Genomic DNA, 13,194 nt, shown 5'->3' on the forward strand with positions numbered 1-13,194 from the left:
AAAGAAGGTCGTTGACGTCAACTGTATGCAGAGTGCATGTCTATTTACAGTCACTAACTGGCGTAAGAATAACAATGAACAGATGCTGAATAGGCAAACCATATGAATGAATGTAGTTGTTTGAGGAACACAGTTTTACAGACCTATTTCAGAAAATGTGCATTGAAGACATAAACAGGAAGTGGGAATTATTCCTGCGGCCATTTCTCCAATCTGCAAAAAAATATCAATGGTTGCAAATCTTTATTGAGCCTATGTTTAAGGGCTCTGCTTTGGGTACTTTTTGCAACTTAAATATTTCAGTTATTTCTTAAAGAACTCAAAATCCAGTTCACTCCAAACCAAGTATTTGCAGTATGTTTCCAGTAGGGTGCACCAGATCCAAGCTAAAAGAGAAGACCCCCCCCCCTATTGATTTTGAGGTTGTTAAATTAGAAATGATTTGATTTAAAATATTCAGAAACATCAGACATGTTTCCAAAAATGTGGGTAATTGGTTTATCACAGCTTGATATTGCGTTGAATCAATTCAGATACATGTGTAATATCTATTCCTATTCTGTGTAAGTACATTAATAATAGCACAGATAAGTCATATTTCTTGTATGTGTACAAACACCTGGCAAATAAAGGTACTTCTGATTCTTATACAGTGACGCTACAACAGATAAACGCAATGTTAGTCCTAACTCAAATGGTCTTCAATTATTAGCTAACATGCATAATAAAGGTGTAACTTAAATGTGCCAGGAGCTTGCCTTTAAATCCTGTATCAACAACCACCACCTGTCTGACAAAAGACCAAACAACAACATCAGACAGGGAAGACAAAGCACAACCCTGCCAGTATCTTTTATCTTTGAGGACAATTTCAGTAGCTTAAATGTAAACAACACACACACACATGCACACGCCCTTTAATTCCCACCAACCTCCTATGTTGGGAAAGGGGGGGACTGTTTTACCAGGAAAGCCGTGGCACTGTGTGTTTGCTGGAAACAACTGGAACTCTTCCAGCTCGATGGTTCAATAACGTAGAATGAACAGATGGATGCCAAAATGAGACAGCGACCTGCATAGATGAACATCTATCCTATTTAACATCTAATATTAGATTGGTTTGTATACAATAACTGTCTGCAGGGAAGCAATTCTGGTGATTTGCTTGAATGAAAATACCTAGAACAGTAACAAAACACATTTGGTGTCAGTTGCAGAGAAAATCCAACACTAAAAAAATACAGAAAGGCTTTTTTGATAACAATTTTTACATTTTTCCTCAATTTAAACATAATGCAATTTATGCTCTCTCTATATATTTTTCCCTTCTATCGTGCGTTACTTTGACTTTTGCAAGATGCTTTTTTATATCAGTTTCTTCTCCAAAATCCTCTCTGATATTACACAATGAGCTCTTTTTACATTCATTAGGTTATTCATTAGCTTTGATTATTACTATCATTACTAGTGGCTCATAGTCATTTTCAGGCTAAATTTAGACTTATGGCCTCTTAAAGGGACAGAGAATAGGAATTCTAAACCTTGCAATCCCAGTTACGATTAGTAAAATAAATTACGTTCTAATTCAATCATAGAAATGACATGCTCTATAAAGAAGTACAGGCATATCAGTAATAGGTAACGTCTCATGGATTAACATGTATTTATAGACATCTTTCCTAGAATAATTTTGGTTGAATAGGCCTCACTAAATTTTCATTTTTTAATAGAAGTTATTGGCTCAATTAACTTCTAAAGCTTTTTAACTGTTTGAGGTCATACAAACTTACACCGAATGTAGGGTGAGTGAGGGTTTTTAAATCCTCACTAAAAACACACTTCTTCTCCCTGGCCTTCTTGTCAGAAGATGACACCTGACTATTCCCTGTGTTTTTGTTTTTTATATTTCTGTTGTAAATTATTGTCTTTTATTGTGATTGTAGTAATGTGTTTTTATTACATGTACAGCACTTTGGCTCGACCAAAAATCGCTTTTAAATGTGCTATATAAATAAAACTTGATTTGATTTGATTTGATAGGGTATAGGGACAATTTAAAACCAACCCAAACACACTTTGCCTGTAAAATTCCTTTGCAGTTTGATTAACATTTTAGTATTTTAGATATGTCAATTTATAAGCAAGTCACATCAAGCAGCATCAAGTTGTAGATCTTACCAGGCAAATTGATGTTTGGCTATTTAATACAATTAATTTCCGAAGCTTATTATTAGGACTTATCGTTGTTTAAGGCCAATAATTGGGCAGTAATTGGATAATGTATTTACTTATTGGCTATCATTTTCAGAGGTGGGAGAAATACTTAGATCTTAGATGGACAAGTACAAGTAGAAATACCAGAGTATAGGAATACAATACAATACAAGGCGTTATAACAGAACAAAGACCAAAAGAAACACTAAACATAAAGTCAACAAATGTGGCACAACAGCATAACACAAAACATACTGTATATGCCAACAACGTGCAAATAAAAATATATATACATAATAGTATATAAATAAAAAGTGTGTGTGTGGGGGGGGGGGGTGTGTGTGTGTGTTTGTGGTTGGGTGTGGGTGTGTGTGGTCACTCACTGCTCCTGAGGTTGTGACAGAATACTGTTACAAGTCCTGCATTAAAAATGAATACTCAACTAAAAGTACAAAATGATCAGCATCAAAATATACGTCTTAAAGTACCACAATTTAGTCGTGAAAAAATGTGCACATCTTAGAATAATATATCATATGTTTTGATTATAAATATTGATGCAATAATGTGTTTATGAAAGCTGGTAAAGGTGCAGCTAATTTTATATTAACTATTTATGCTTCAGGGTTTTTCTTGTGTAAAGTCTTATTTAAGTGTTGATTATATTTCACACCATTGATCCAAATCAGCAAAGCAAGTAAAGGTATTAAATAGGTACTATTAAATATGTAGGGTTATGTAGTGCGGAAGAAGTAGGCTACAAAGTAGCACAGCATTGAAATACTAGTATAGTACAAGTGCCTCAAAATTGTACTACAGGAAATCTACTTAGTTTCTTTACGATAATTGTAATGAATGTATTCTCATGTTAAGCATTGGTTCAGGTGTGAGATGAACTATTTATGGCCTGTCGGGCTACACTCGGCTCGCGATCACCAAGCGGCACTACGTGTGACGACAGCGGCGGAAATATTTTCTCGCTATTCAAAATGGCACCGTCTCAATCAGGAAGTGGAGAAAACAACTAAGAAGAATAAGTTGGATAAAATCGCTATTTGCTGTTACTTTGACGCGAGTCTTCGTTGAAAACCATCCCGTGTGGTCGGGGTTTGGATTGAGAATAAGAAACATATTGATGGTAAGTGTAATTCGAGGATATTGTGAAAAGGCAGGCGACACATCGGCAGTTGCCTTTATACAACAAGATGCGTCCAGGGAAGCCTCTCCTAGGAGCGCACGTTTTTAACGACGGGTTACGCCGGTCTTCAGTGGTTCCCCTGAGTTTAGCGTTATCATAGACGACGATATCGGTAGTCTTGGATAAAGTGGAGATCAAGAGAAGTTGGGTTAGCATTATCTGTAGCACAGAATAAGACGCCGTGTTGTTGGTATTCGCAATTACGATTCAACGGTCAAGAAAGGCCGGTAGCTAACCACTAGCTTATTCCAAGCTAGCTAGTTACTACGTAACGTTAGCTAGCTTGTAATAAGCTACTGCTCTGATAATCGGTAACCACCAAGTAATGTGGCTCATCACAAATACGTGATAACGTTACTTTAAAGTGAAACATGCTTGCCTATGTGCTTGTTACACAGACATGTCATACAATAATCTTAAATGTTCTTCAACACACTAACTAGTTAAGATAGTGAGGCTAATCCAATAACAGACGGAGGTAACATTCAAAACGAACATACCCAAAGTCAGAAAACGACTGTGAGCTATGCTAACCTAGCTAGCACAGTTGGCTACACTAAGTATGTAGTGTATCAAACTAGTCTAAAATATTGCTACATTTGTGATAATGTGTCAAGAAAACGGGAGTGGGCAATTCACAAATGTGTTGTATCCAACGTTTGGTTTATTTCTATCATCTAAAGTGTTTCGCTCGCCGATCGCCAAGCTAACAGTGGCAGTAAGCCTGTAATGAAGAGCCTTGGCTGCCTTTCTTTGTGCTGCTCGAAGACCAGTGTGCCCCGGTACCCTTCTTTATAAACCACTTTTCGTTTACGGTTTTGGTGGCTAAACATTTCACAAAGTCCACGCACTTTAATTCATAAAAATGTAACGTTAAATAGGAAGAGTTATTTATTCATGCCTATTAATTTACACATAAGGCAACGTCTTGTTTTACTAACGTTATTATCGAAGTGTACATTGAGTAAGATGGATTAATGTAACGTTGGATCTCACAAAGCGTTGGGTAATATTGCCCCAGTTTGTGCCCGGCATGTATTATCATAACGTTTATAAAGGAGATGGTGTAATGCTGTACTTTACTCACTTTAGTCAACACGCTAGGCTAAACATGTCAGTTTTTGTTTCATAGCTTGTGTTTTAGTAGGGGTGGAGATATCTGATCTAACATTATTTGTTTAGTGTGAGACTGAAACCATAAACTGGCATATTAGGGGTTGACTCAGACTGGAGGAGTGAGTGACCAAGAGGAAATGAAAACAGTTCCCACAAAGAAGTCCCCCCTAGTTTTTTTTGTTTCATGCAATTCTCACTCTTCAGTTTCCAGTGGGCCTGTTGCCTGTAGCCAAGGTTAGTCAAGCCTCGTCATAGTGGTTTGCTATTTTTCTAATTATTAAAATCCCAATTTTCATTATTAGAAATCCCCCTTTGCTGATGGACACTTTTTAGTGACTGTTAAGTAAAAAAGTTCCCATCTTTTACTACATGCTCTTGACCCCGAGGACATGGCCAACAGCCTTGGTGTCATTTGTTGTCAAATCCCTCTTGCAACAAGCTCTGTCTCCCTCATAATATAGGTTGTAATAGCAACAGACAGGCTGTTCAGCTTTTTGATTGACTAGCAAAATTAAGGGCTAACAAACACAATTCACTGTTTTCCTGTCCACAATCTAGACTACCAAAACTTATTAGATAGCTGTTCTCAGAGACAAACATACAGGCAGAAAGGTGGCTGTATCCTATGCTCTTTTTTATTTGCTCTGTCTTTTGATGTAACCAGAATAATTGTACTTCCCAAGTGAGTGGACATATTTCATACATATAATACTGGCTACTTTTGGCAACCAGTGTGCTGTGGTTTATTTTGAGGATATGTGCAATTGCCTGGCCCCTTTATTGTAGACCTATTAAAGGTTACTTCTGTAACAGTGTGACAGTTTAGTTGCATGTTTGTGCTGCACAGCTCCTGCTTTTCCAAGTTTCCTGTGTCAGACATTTGAGGGCTGCATGCCCTGCAGGGACTCTGATGGTCACAACAACACACCAGATGTGTTAATACTACACCTACAGGAATTGTGAGGATGCTACTCAGAACATGGAGTATTTCAAATCAGTATTAGCCAATGGGTCCACAATGTTTCAAGACATAATTATTTTCCGAAATGTTAATTTTCATGGATATTCTTAATTGTATTGATCTGGTTTTTGTTTAATTATCACAAGTCAATATGATACTCTTAGGATATTAGTTTTTGAAACACTGACTGGTGGTGTGAACTCAAACAGCTGTGATACATGGCTCAACCATGGCTCATGGCCCCTGCTCTTTGTGACTTGGCCTCCATTCTCCCTTTGCCTTCATCTTTGCTAGTCCCTTTTTTCTCCCCTATCCAATTGGTGCCAGTGATAAATCTAATTTATGGCCCGTGGGCTGATTAGAGTGAGAGTGAAAAATGTGGAGTGGAGGAGGGGAATCGGGGCTAGGTAATACGTTTGATTCAGTTCCTGCTTTCCCGGAATCTGGCCTTCATTAGATAATAGTTCATGTATTAAACATAACATGGATGTTTGGTCATAAGAAAGCAAGAAAAACAAGGCTTTGTTGTTGGGGAATATGTGGCCAAAGTGTTCACTTCTACATTGTGACGAGACAAACTGGTCCTTTACAATGGGCTATTTGAGTATCCCATGTCTCAACTAGTATCCAGACCTGGAGGCTATGTGGAATACTCCCAAGCCACATAAGAGCTCTGTACGAGTTGACTGAGATGCAGGATAGCATGCAACACTGTAGCATTCCTCACTGCTTTGCCTTTTTTCTGTGGAAAAAGTGTGTCAACATCCTTCTTAGAAAAGCAAACAATGATTCCAAAATGGGATTCATCCAGGAAGGAAATGTGAGAGAAATATTAGTGTCCACATTGATAGATTACTGAATACCTTGCGTGTCATTGTTTCACTTATCAGCCTAGATTTATATCCAGCACCATGTGATTAACAGGGAAGTACAAAACAAACATTATTTTTAAGGCTGACATATAACCATAATCTGGACTGTAAATGTTTGGAGTAGCATAATAGACTGGCCTTTTTTCCCACATCTAACATCAAAAGATTTGTGATTAACTAACGTTATCCAACATATGGCTGTCCTGCCTGCTTTGGGGGTCTTATAGCAGTGTTGATGACCCATATTGTTTTGATGAATGTTGCACTGAAAGCACTGGTGTATTTGCATAATATGTTAGAACATATGTTTTATATGAAGTTATTTGCTATTAAGCAAGTTTTCATCATATCATATTATCTCATCTTCTGAATGCAAATTTGATTGCAAATTTCACCATTAATCTCAAAACAACATTTTATTTGCCTGTAGATCATCATTGTTGTAAATACAGTAAGTTGATTCAATTTTGCATAAGGTCAATTCTTTTAAGAAAATCTCCACCAATCTGCAGACTTTTTATTTCCAAATGTCCATTTGATACATGCACCTTCCTCTAGTCAGAGCATAACTTTATACTATATATTTTTTGAAGCAATGCATTATCTGTAGCCCACTGCTTGACTACAAATCAATTTACTGTAACAACAGTTAAGTTGTGGGTGGAGGTAGTTGCTGTAATACACAGACCACAGCCATATTATCACCGGCCACTTTACGCCCTGCTTGGCTGGAGGTTCAATATCAACTTATAAGACACTTTACACCTCACCACTGACCTAGCATGCTATATTTATTGAGAATAAACTCTTTTCTTTTTAATTATTTTTTAATTTCTGGTCTCTGTGCCTTTATAATAACAGAACAGCAGTTTGTAGACACTGCATTCATTATATTTTTAGTCCATGTGAATTGCAATATGTCTTTTTACAAACTTGTTACAGGACACCCTGAGGTTTGGTTAAGGTTATTTGACAATACAGAATGAGTAAATGTTTGCCATTCTTGTTAACTAGAAGACTGTCAAGGTTTGAGGATATTTATTTTGAAGATGTCAGTTAGGGAGAGATAAACACAGCCTTTACTGACTTTCCTCCCAGCCACTTCAGTTTCATTTAAACAATGAGACATTTTGACTTGCCTCGTCCTACCCTATAGGTATTTACACTGCTGGCAGCCGACGTTATTAACTTGTCTGATCTAACATTTGTCCTTAAAAAAACAGTTCAATTAATCTCACATATCTTGATCCAATCGTATTTGAATGTGTGGTAATTTTTTTGTGAGGCAGCAGCAGTTATTTTTGTCCTTGTTTTGGTCACATCCTTCAGTTATGGACATTGTACCTTTGAGAAGATTAAATGAAATAGAGTATGAAAAGATGAGGTGATGTCAAGAATGACCTTTTACTAAAAAACAATAACTATGTTGGCTGATATCAATTTCTTTACAAAACAAATAACCTTTTCAATAAAGAGTGTTAGTGGGCAAGTTACTAAGTGGGGTACTTAATAGTTAAACATTTAACTTTAAGTGATTATTGTTCCTTAAAATATCAATATAACAAATATTTTATATATGTTGTTAACACATTCACATACACTCAATGCATTTCTTAATTTGATGAAATGTAACTTTTAGTTTTGTCTTCCACAAATAAGCCAGTAACATTTTTTGAGAAAATACATGTTTCTGGCTAATCTTTATAATTCACTGGCTTACAGTAGTTTTACCTGTACCTGTATGAGCCTCAGTTGATACCAGACAGATGACCTGAATTTAAATGATTTGAGCAAAGCAAAGGGTGCTAACGGACAGATAAAGAATGCTCCCAGAGAATGGAGGTCATTGGAAGTGGAGCAGAGTACTATCTGGATGTAAACAGCAGCACAGCTAAGTTCACTAAACTGAAACACTTACTCTACATTGGCAACAACACATACTTACCTTTATTGAGTCATTTTTAATTTATTTAAGTACTTCAAGCTATTTCAATTCTGAGCCGCCGGTTTGCTCCAGTTGCCATTTCAGGATAAGCTGCACTTAGAGCAAAACAATTGTTTTAGTACTATGCAACATAATATTTCGTAACATCACAACAGGCATGTTTAAACCCTGTCTTCTATCCCGCGCTCTATTGCAGCAGTGCACATTTTGCTTCCCTGTGCTATGTTAATTGTTTGTGAAACGTGCATCTGATAGCTTTCGCCTGGTGTTTTGACTGCCTCTGATTAACTACGACTAAGAAGGGTGGGGGTGGGGGTGGAGGTTGAGAGTCAAGGAACCAGATGCCTCCGATCAGCAGAATCCATCTGGGGGTCAGGCTGGGTGAGAGGGGAGAAAGCAAAATGAACATAAAGAAAATGTAGACATGGCTAGCACAAGGCAAGAGAGGGATTGTGATGGAAATAGGAAAACAACAGGCTCTCACTAGAAAGAGGAAAGAGGGATAGTGATGGAAATGGGGAAGGAGTCACAAAGAGAATATGGGGCAGTGAAGGGCGGCAACAGTATAGAGTGGGAGGGTGAAATAAATGGGGACAAAGATGGTTCAAACTTTTTTTGAGAATCAAAAGGCCGAGATAATTAGACTATAGCATCTGATGCCAAGAGATAAAGTTGGATAATAATACTTTACCATCAGGAAAAGGAGGAGCTGTGTTGTGCCTGGGCGGATGAAAGTCAATGAAAAAGGCTACATTGTATTTAATGAGAGTTGTTTTCTGTTCATTAAGTAATCCAAAACAACAAAAACACTTAGCTGTGAGAAAATGCACCTAGAATCACTAGCCTGCACATGAATAACATGCCCTAACTAATCAATTGTTCAAATCTGTCCAGCCTATGGTATTCAATGAGTATTTTCTATTCAACTTTATTTATTTAAAATAAGCTATTGTCTGTTCACCAAACTAGTTGAGCAAGAGCAATAATGGGTAGAGAGCTGCACCCAGCTAGCATGTGTCATCATCCCTCTATTCTGAGGAAATTAGATGTCAGAGGAAAACGGGGCAAAGAGGCAGCTAAGTGGATCCTTCTCTCTCTGATGTACACATGCTTTGATCTATTTCTGGTGGGGGCTGGTGGTGGTAGAAGTAGATGTACTCCTCAAAAAGAGTGTCATTAAGCCATTGCAAAAGCAGAGTGTGTGTGATCTGTTTCTACTTCTCTGCACTGCCCCAGCTTTGGCCTTCTTTCTCAAACTCTTTTCTGCCTCACCTTTCTTTACTCTTTCTTTCTTTACCACAACAAAGGCATCCATTGAGCCACAAGAGCTGGATTAAGTCCCCCCCTTTATGGACAAATCAATGTAATGTCTCATTCAGCTGGTGTTTGTGGGCCCAAAGATATTTATCATCAAGGCAAACTGGTGCTGAACAGCCACTTAGAGTGGGTTAATAAGAATCTAATTAAGATTAATCGTTATCGCTTTGTAAGGATCTAAATCTTTGAGCCCTTCTTTTCAGTCAGACCAAATCATTGAAAGGACTCTCTATTTGTTCGATGTGTTCCTCTGTCCTGTCGCAGTCCAGAGAGCCTCTTTGATAAATATTTGAACGGTGGAAATGCAATAACAACAGGCTCTTAAAACCAAAATTGTTTCCATTTCCCGGCTTTTGATAAGACAGCAGATTAGGTTACGCAGTCAGTCGATCATTCTTCTCTATCCAGTGTCCTGCCAGGTCACTGGGCTGTCCGCTGCCCTTCATGGACATGACTGTAAAGCTGAATGGAGAGTGTGAATGTGGGGAGGGGAACAGATTGGTAGCTAATGTCTGTCCTCCCATCCTTGTGCTTAAGACAGGACTCTGTGTCATTAATGTGTTTCTGCGTGTTTGTGCATGTGCACACAGAGGCAGGGATAAGCCTTTGGTGTTGACAAAGGTGCTAATTAATAATGTAGGCTGTTTTTGAATGACGAAGCCCTGTGTTTCCCTGGGAAGTAACTTGTTCCTTTTTATGAATATTTTATCACGGTAGCTAATGAATCCAGCCATTCTAGGCAATCATAACCAACTAACAGCCCCCTCGCTGCTCTGGTGTCAGGCAGCTGCTGCTTGATCATTTCTAACCTGATTACTGGTGATGCTGATGGACTCAGATTGGTGATGAGTGAGTGTCATGCATTGGATTAAATGAATCATCATTAAGACAGACGCACATACAACAGAAGAGTGAAATATACAATGAGATAGTTGTCAATGCACTAACTGTACAGTTGCAGATAAGAATTAGACTACACTAATATTATTAGTATAATACTATTTGTACAATTTGTGTCTGTGTAGGATTGTTTCCAACTCTTCTGATCCAAACTTTTTCAATACTTCCAAAAGTCATTATATAATGAAAAGGTTAGATGTAAATCACATCACACATGTAACGTACAGGACATAATGACTTGACATGGTTTCAGTTTCACGTGGGTGGAGTGTCAAACGTCATACAGCCAATGTATACTAGTACTTTTGTTAAGATGTCTGTGAGAAATGTGGCTAAAATGATTCCTCTGTAGGCAATGAGCATGTAGTAATGAAGATAACTCACAGATGTGTGTTGAAGGATTATCTCTGTACCTAGAGAAGGATTTAGTACTTGGGAGAGGTGATGAAGCAACAATTGAGGGGACACAAAAGAAAGTGGGATAATGGCCATCCTTCTGTCCAAACCTTAGCAAAATGGTGTATTTTCTCACAGTCATACTACATCTTCACTGCCTTTTTGTTTTAGGAATTTTTCACCTTACCGTAGGGTAAAATAATAAAATATTGTACAAATAAACACCTTTTATCCATCATCTGGCACTGTGTTGTGTGAGTGGAGGGTTGATTATATTTCAACACTCTACATGCGAGTGTGCATTTGTGATTGAAATGGCACACGCGCCAGGCAGGGAGGTTGTTCTCCTCGTGAGCGTTAATCGTGATTTAGCAGCTTAAGGAAGTCACACTTCCCTGGATGATCCCCATGTGCTCTGGCCACAACTGATACTCACCAAAGGCCAACAGCATAAAGCCTCCTGCCACACTCCACATTTTATCTCTCACCTAATGTACTTGCAGCACATGTTGGTTGCTGTGAACATAAAAACAAACATCTTGTGTTTTTGATGTGACAGTGGCATGCTGCTTGTGAACCTCTGTCTGGCTGACAGACGGACACAGTGACTCACACAGACGAAGGGAACCAACTGGCCACTTCTCACGAAATACGCTCTCTAGCGTCACTAAATCTCCATGTTTGCAGTCCTTCTGCCCACACAGGTCAATGAGTGTATTTTGCCACGATCATCGCATAGTGTTTGAGCTTCATTTCTTTCAGATTTTCACAATCGGTGCACCTGAAATGGCCTAATCTCCCTGCAGTGAGCTTTTGCGCCAGGCCACCCACGGAGAGAGATTGAGGGAGACACATGGGAGGGGGGTTGTACAAAAACCAGCAGTAACCTTTGAAGTAATTAACAGATTTAACAGATTACCCTACAAAATAGTCTCTTTCTCTACTGCTTTATAACAAAGGTGTTGTGTGTGTGTACATCTTTATACCATGGCCATTCTCTTAGTTTTCTTTCTTTAATTTAACAGTCTTGATACACATTATAAATCCAGATATCGGCAAAAAGAGACACATTTTAAATAACTAGTCAGGGTTTAAAAAAAAAAAAAAAAAAGCTGTGTATCTGCTGCTTTTTTGATGAACGAACTCCTTGTGTCCCCAGTGCTGCAGTGGACATGCTTCGTTCTTATCTTGTGTTTTATTTTCCCATATCTCCAACCCTCTTTCCCTCCACTGATAGCTTTCTTCATCACCTCCCTCTGCCTCTCCATGGTGTTTAGGAGTAGTAGGGGGTTTGCTGTTTTCCGGTAATGAGAGGCCTTACAGGAAGCAGATATGTGGGACCATGATCAGTATCGATTATCCTCAGAGGCTGGCTGGAGGAGTGGGGGGTTGGCTAACAGGGGACAGCAGAATACGGACATTCTTTTGTTGCTAAGAGACAGTAACTGCCATGGTGGTGGGTGACGTGGGGATGGAATGACAGTGACTGTCTGCTCAGGCTTATCAGGAGAACTAGTGTGTTTTCAGCTGTCACAAATACTGACTAATTTATTCTGTCTGCTGTAGAATGTGTACTACTACTATTAATACTTGTACAACTACTACTGTATTCCTACACACAGAGCAACCTGTGATTATATCATTCAGAAACTTAACTATAGTTTTATAGACATCACCCCTGAACCATGTAATGCAATATAATAACACATAATTACATCAGATAAAGTAACAAAATCAAGTTTCAGTTTAGTTTCTCTCTCAATCACCCACTTCCATGCACACTTTCTGTTTCTCTTCACCCTTATTCTCTGTATTGTCTTTGTTTAGAGTAGCTAGTTTCCCTATTATAAAACAATGTTTTACACCCAGGTAAAGCCTAATTCAAGGATGGTTGTGAACTGCTTGTATACTATTGGCCCATTGAACTGCACCACCTGTGGCGTGCATGTTGGGCTGAAAAGGGTTATAGTAATTTAGCAAGACCTCTGACCGAGATAACCTTACAAGAGGCTTAAGAAGCTTTGATGCATCCAAGCTTTAAGCTTCCTTAAAGGGTGTTGCATTGAGTACAATTCTGCAACACCAAAGGGGCCTCGCAGGCTCTTCACACACACACTCCATGACTGCCCCTTGTTTCCTTTCCACTGCATTCATCTGGACCTCAGAGGCTGCAAGCTGTCCACACACGTTCAGATCAGATCCCATATCTATCCTGTCTAGAAGGTTTGCCTGTTGGTCCTTTGCACATTTTCTTATACCCTTATCCAGACAGTAT

General features: G+C 38.6%; 1 protein-coding gene across 3 annotated transcripts in view; it reads left to right on the forward strand.

The window, feature by feature from the left end:
* Window positions 1-3,174: 3,174 nt before the first annotated feature.
* The window catches only part of si:ch73-63e15.2 (protein strawberry notch homolog 2), a 61,990-nt gene continuing 51,970 nt past the window's right edge, over window positions 3,175-13,194 (forward strand). For all 3 annotated transcript variants that reach the window (XM_034146412.1, XM_034146413.1, XM_034146414.1), the window contains exon 1: window positions 3,175-3,352. The gene's annotated coding sequence lies outside the window, so the exon portion shown is untranslated. The remainder of the gene's footprint in view (window positions 3,353-13,194) is intronic.

Source organism: Trematomus bernacchii, unplaced genomic scaffold (genome assembly GCF_902827165.1).
Source record: "Trematomus bernacchii unplaced genomic scaffold, fTreBer1.1, whole genome shotgun sequence".
Classification (NCBI taxonomy): domain Eukaryota; kingdom Metazoa; phylum Chordata; class Actinopteri; order Perciformes; family Nototheniidae; genus Trematomus; species Trematomus bernacchii.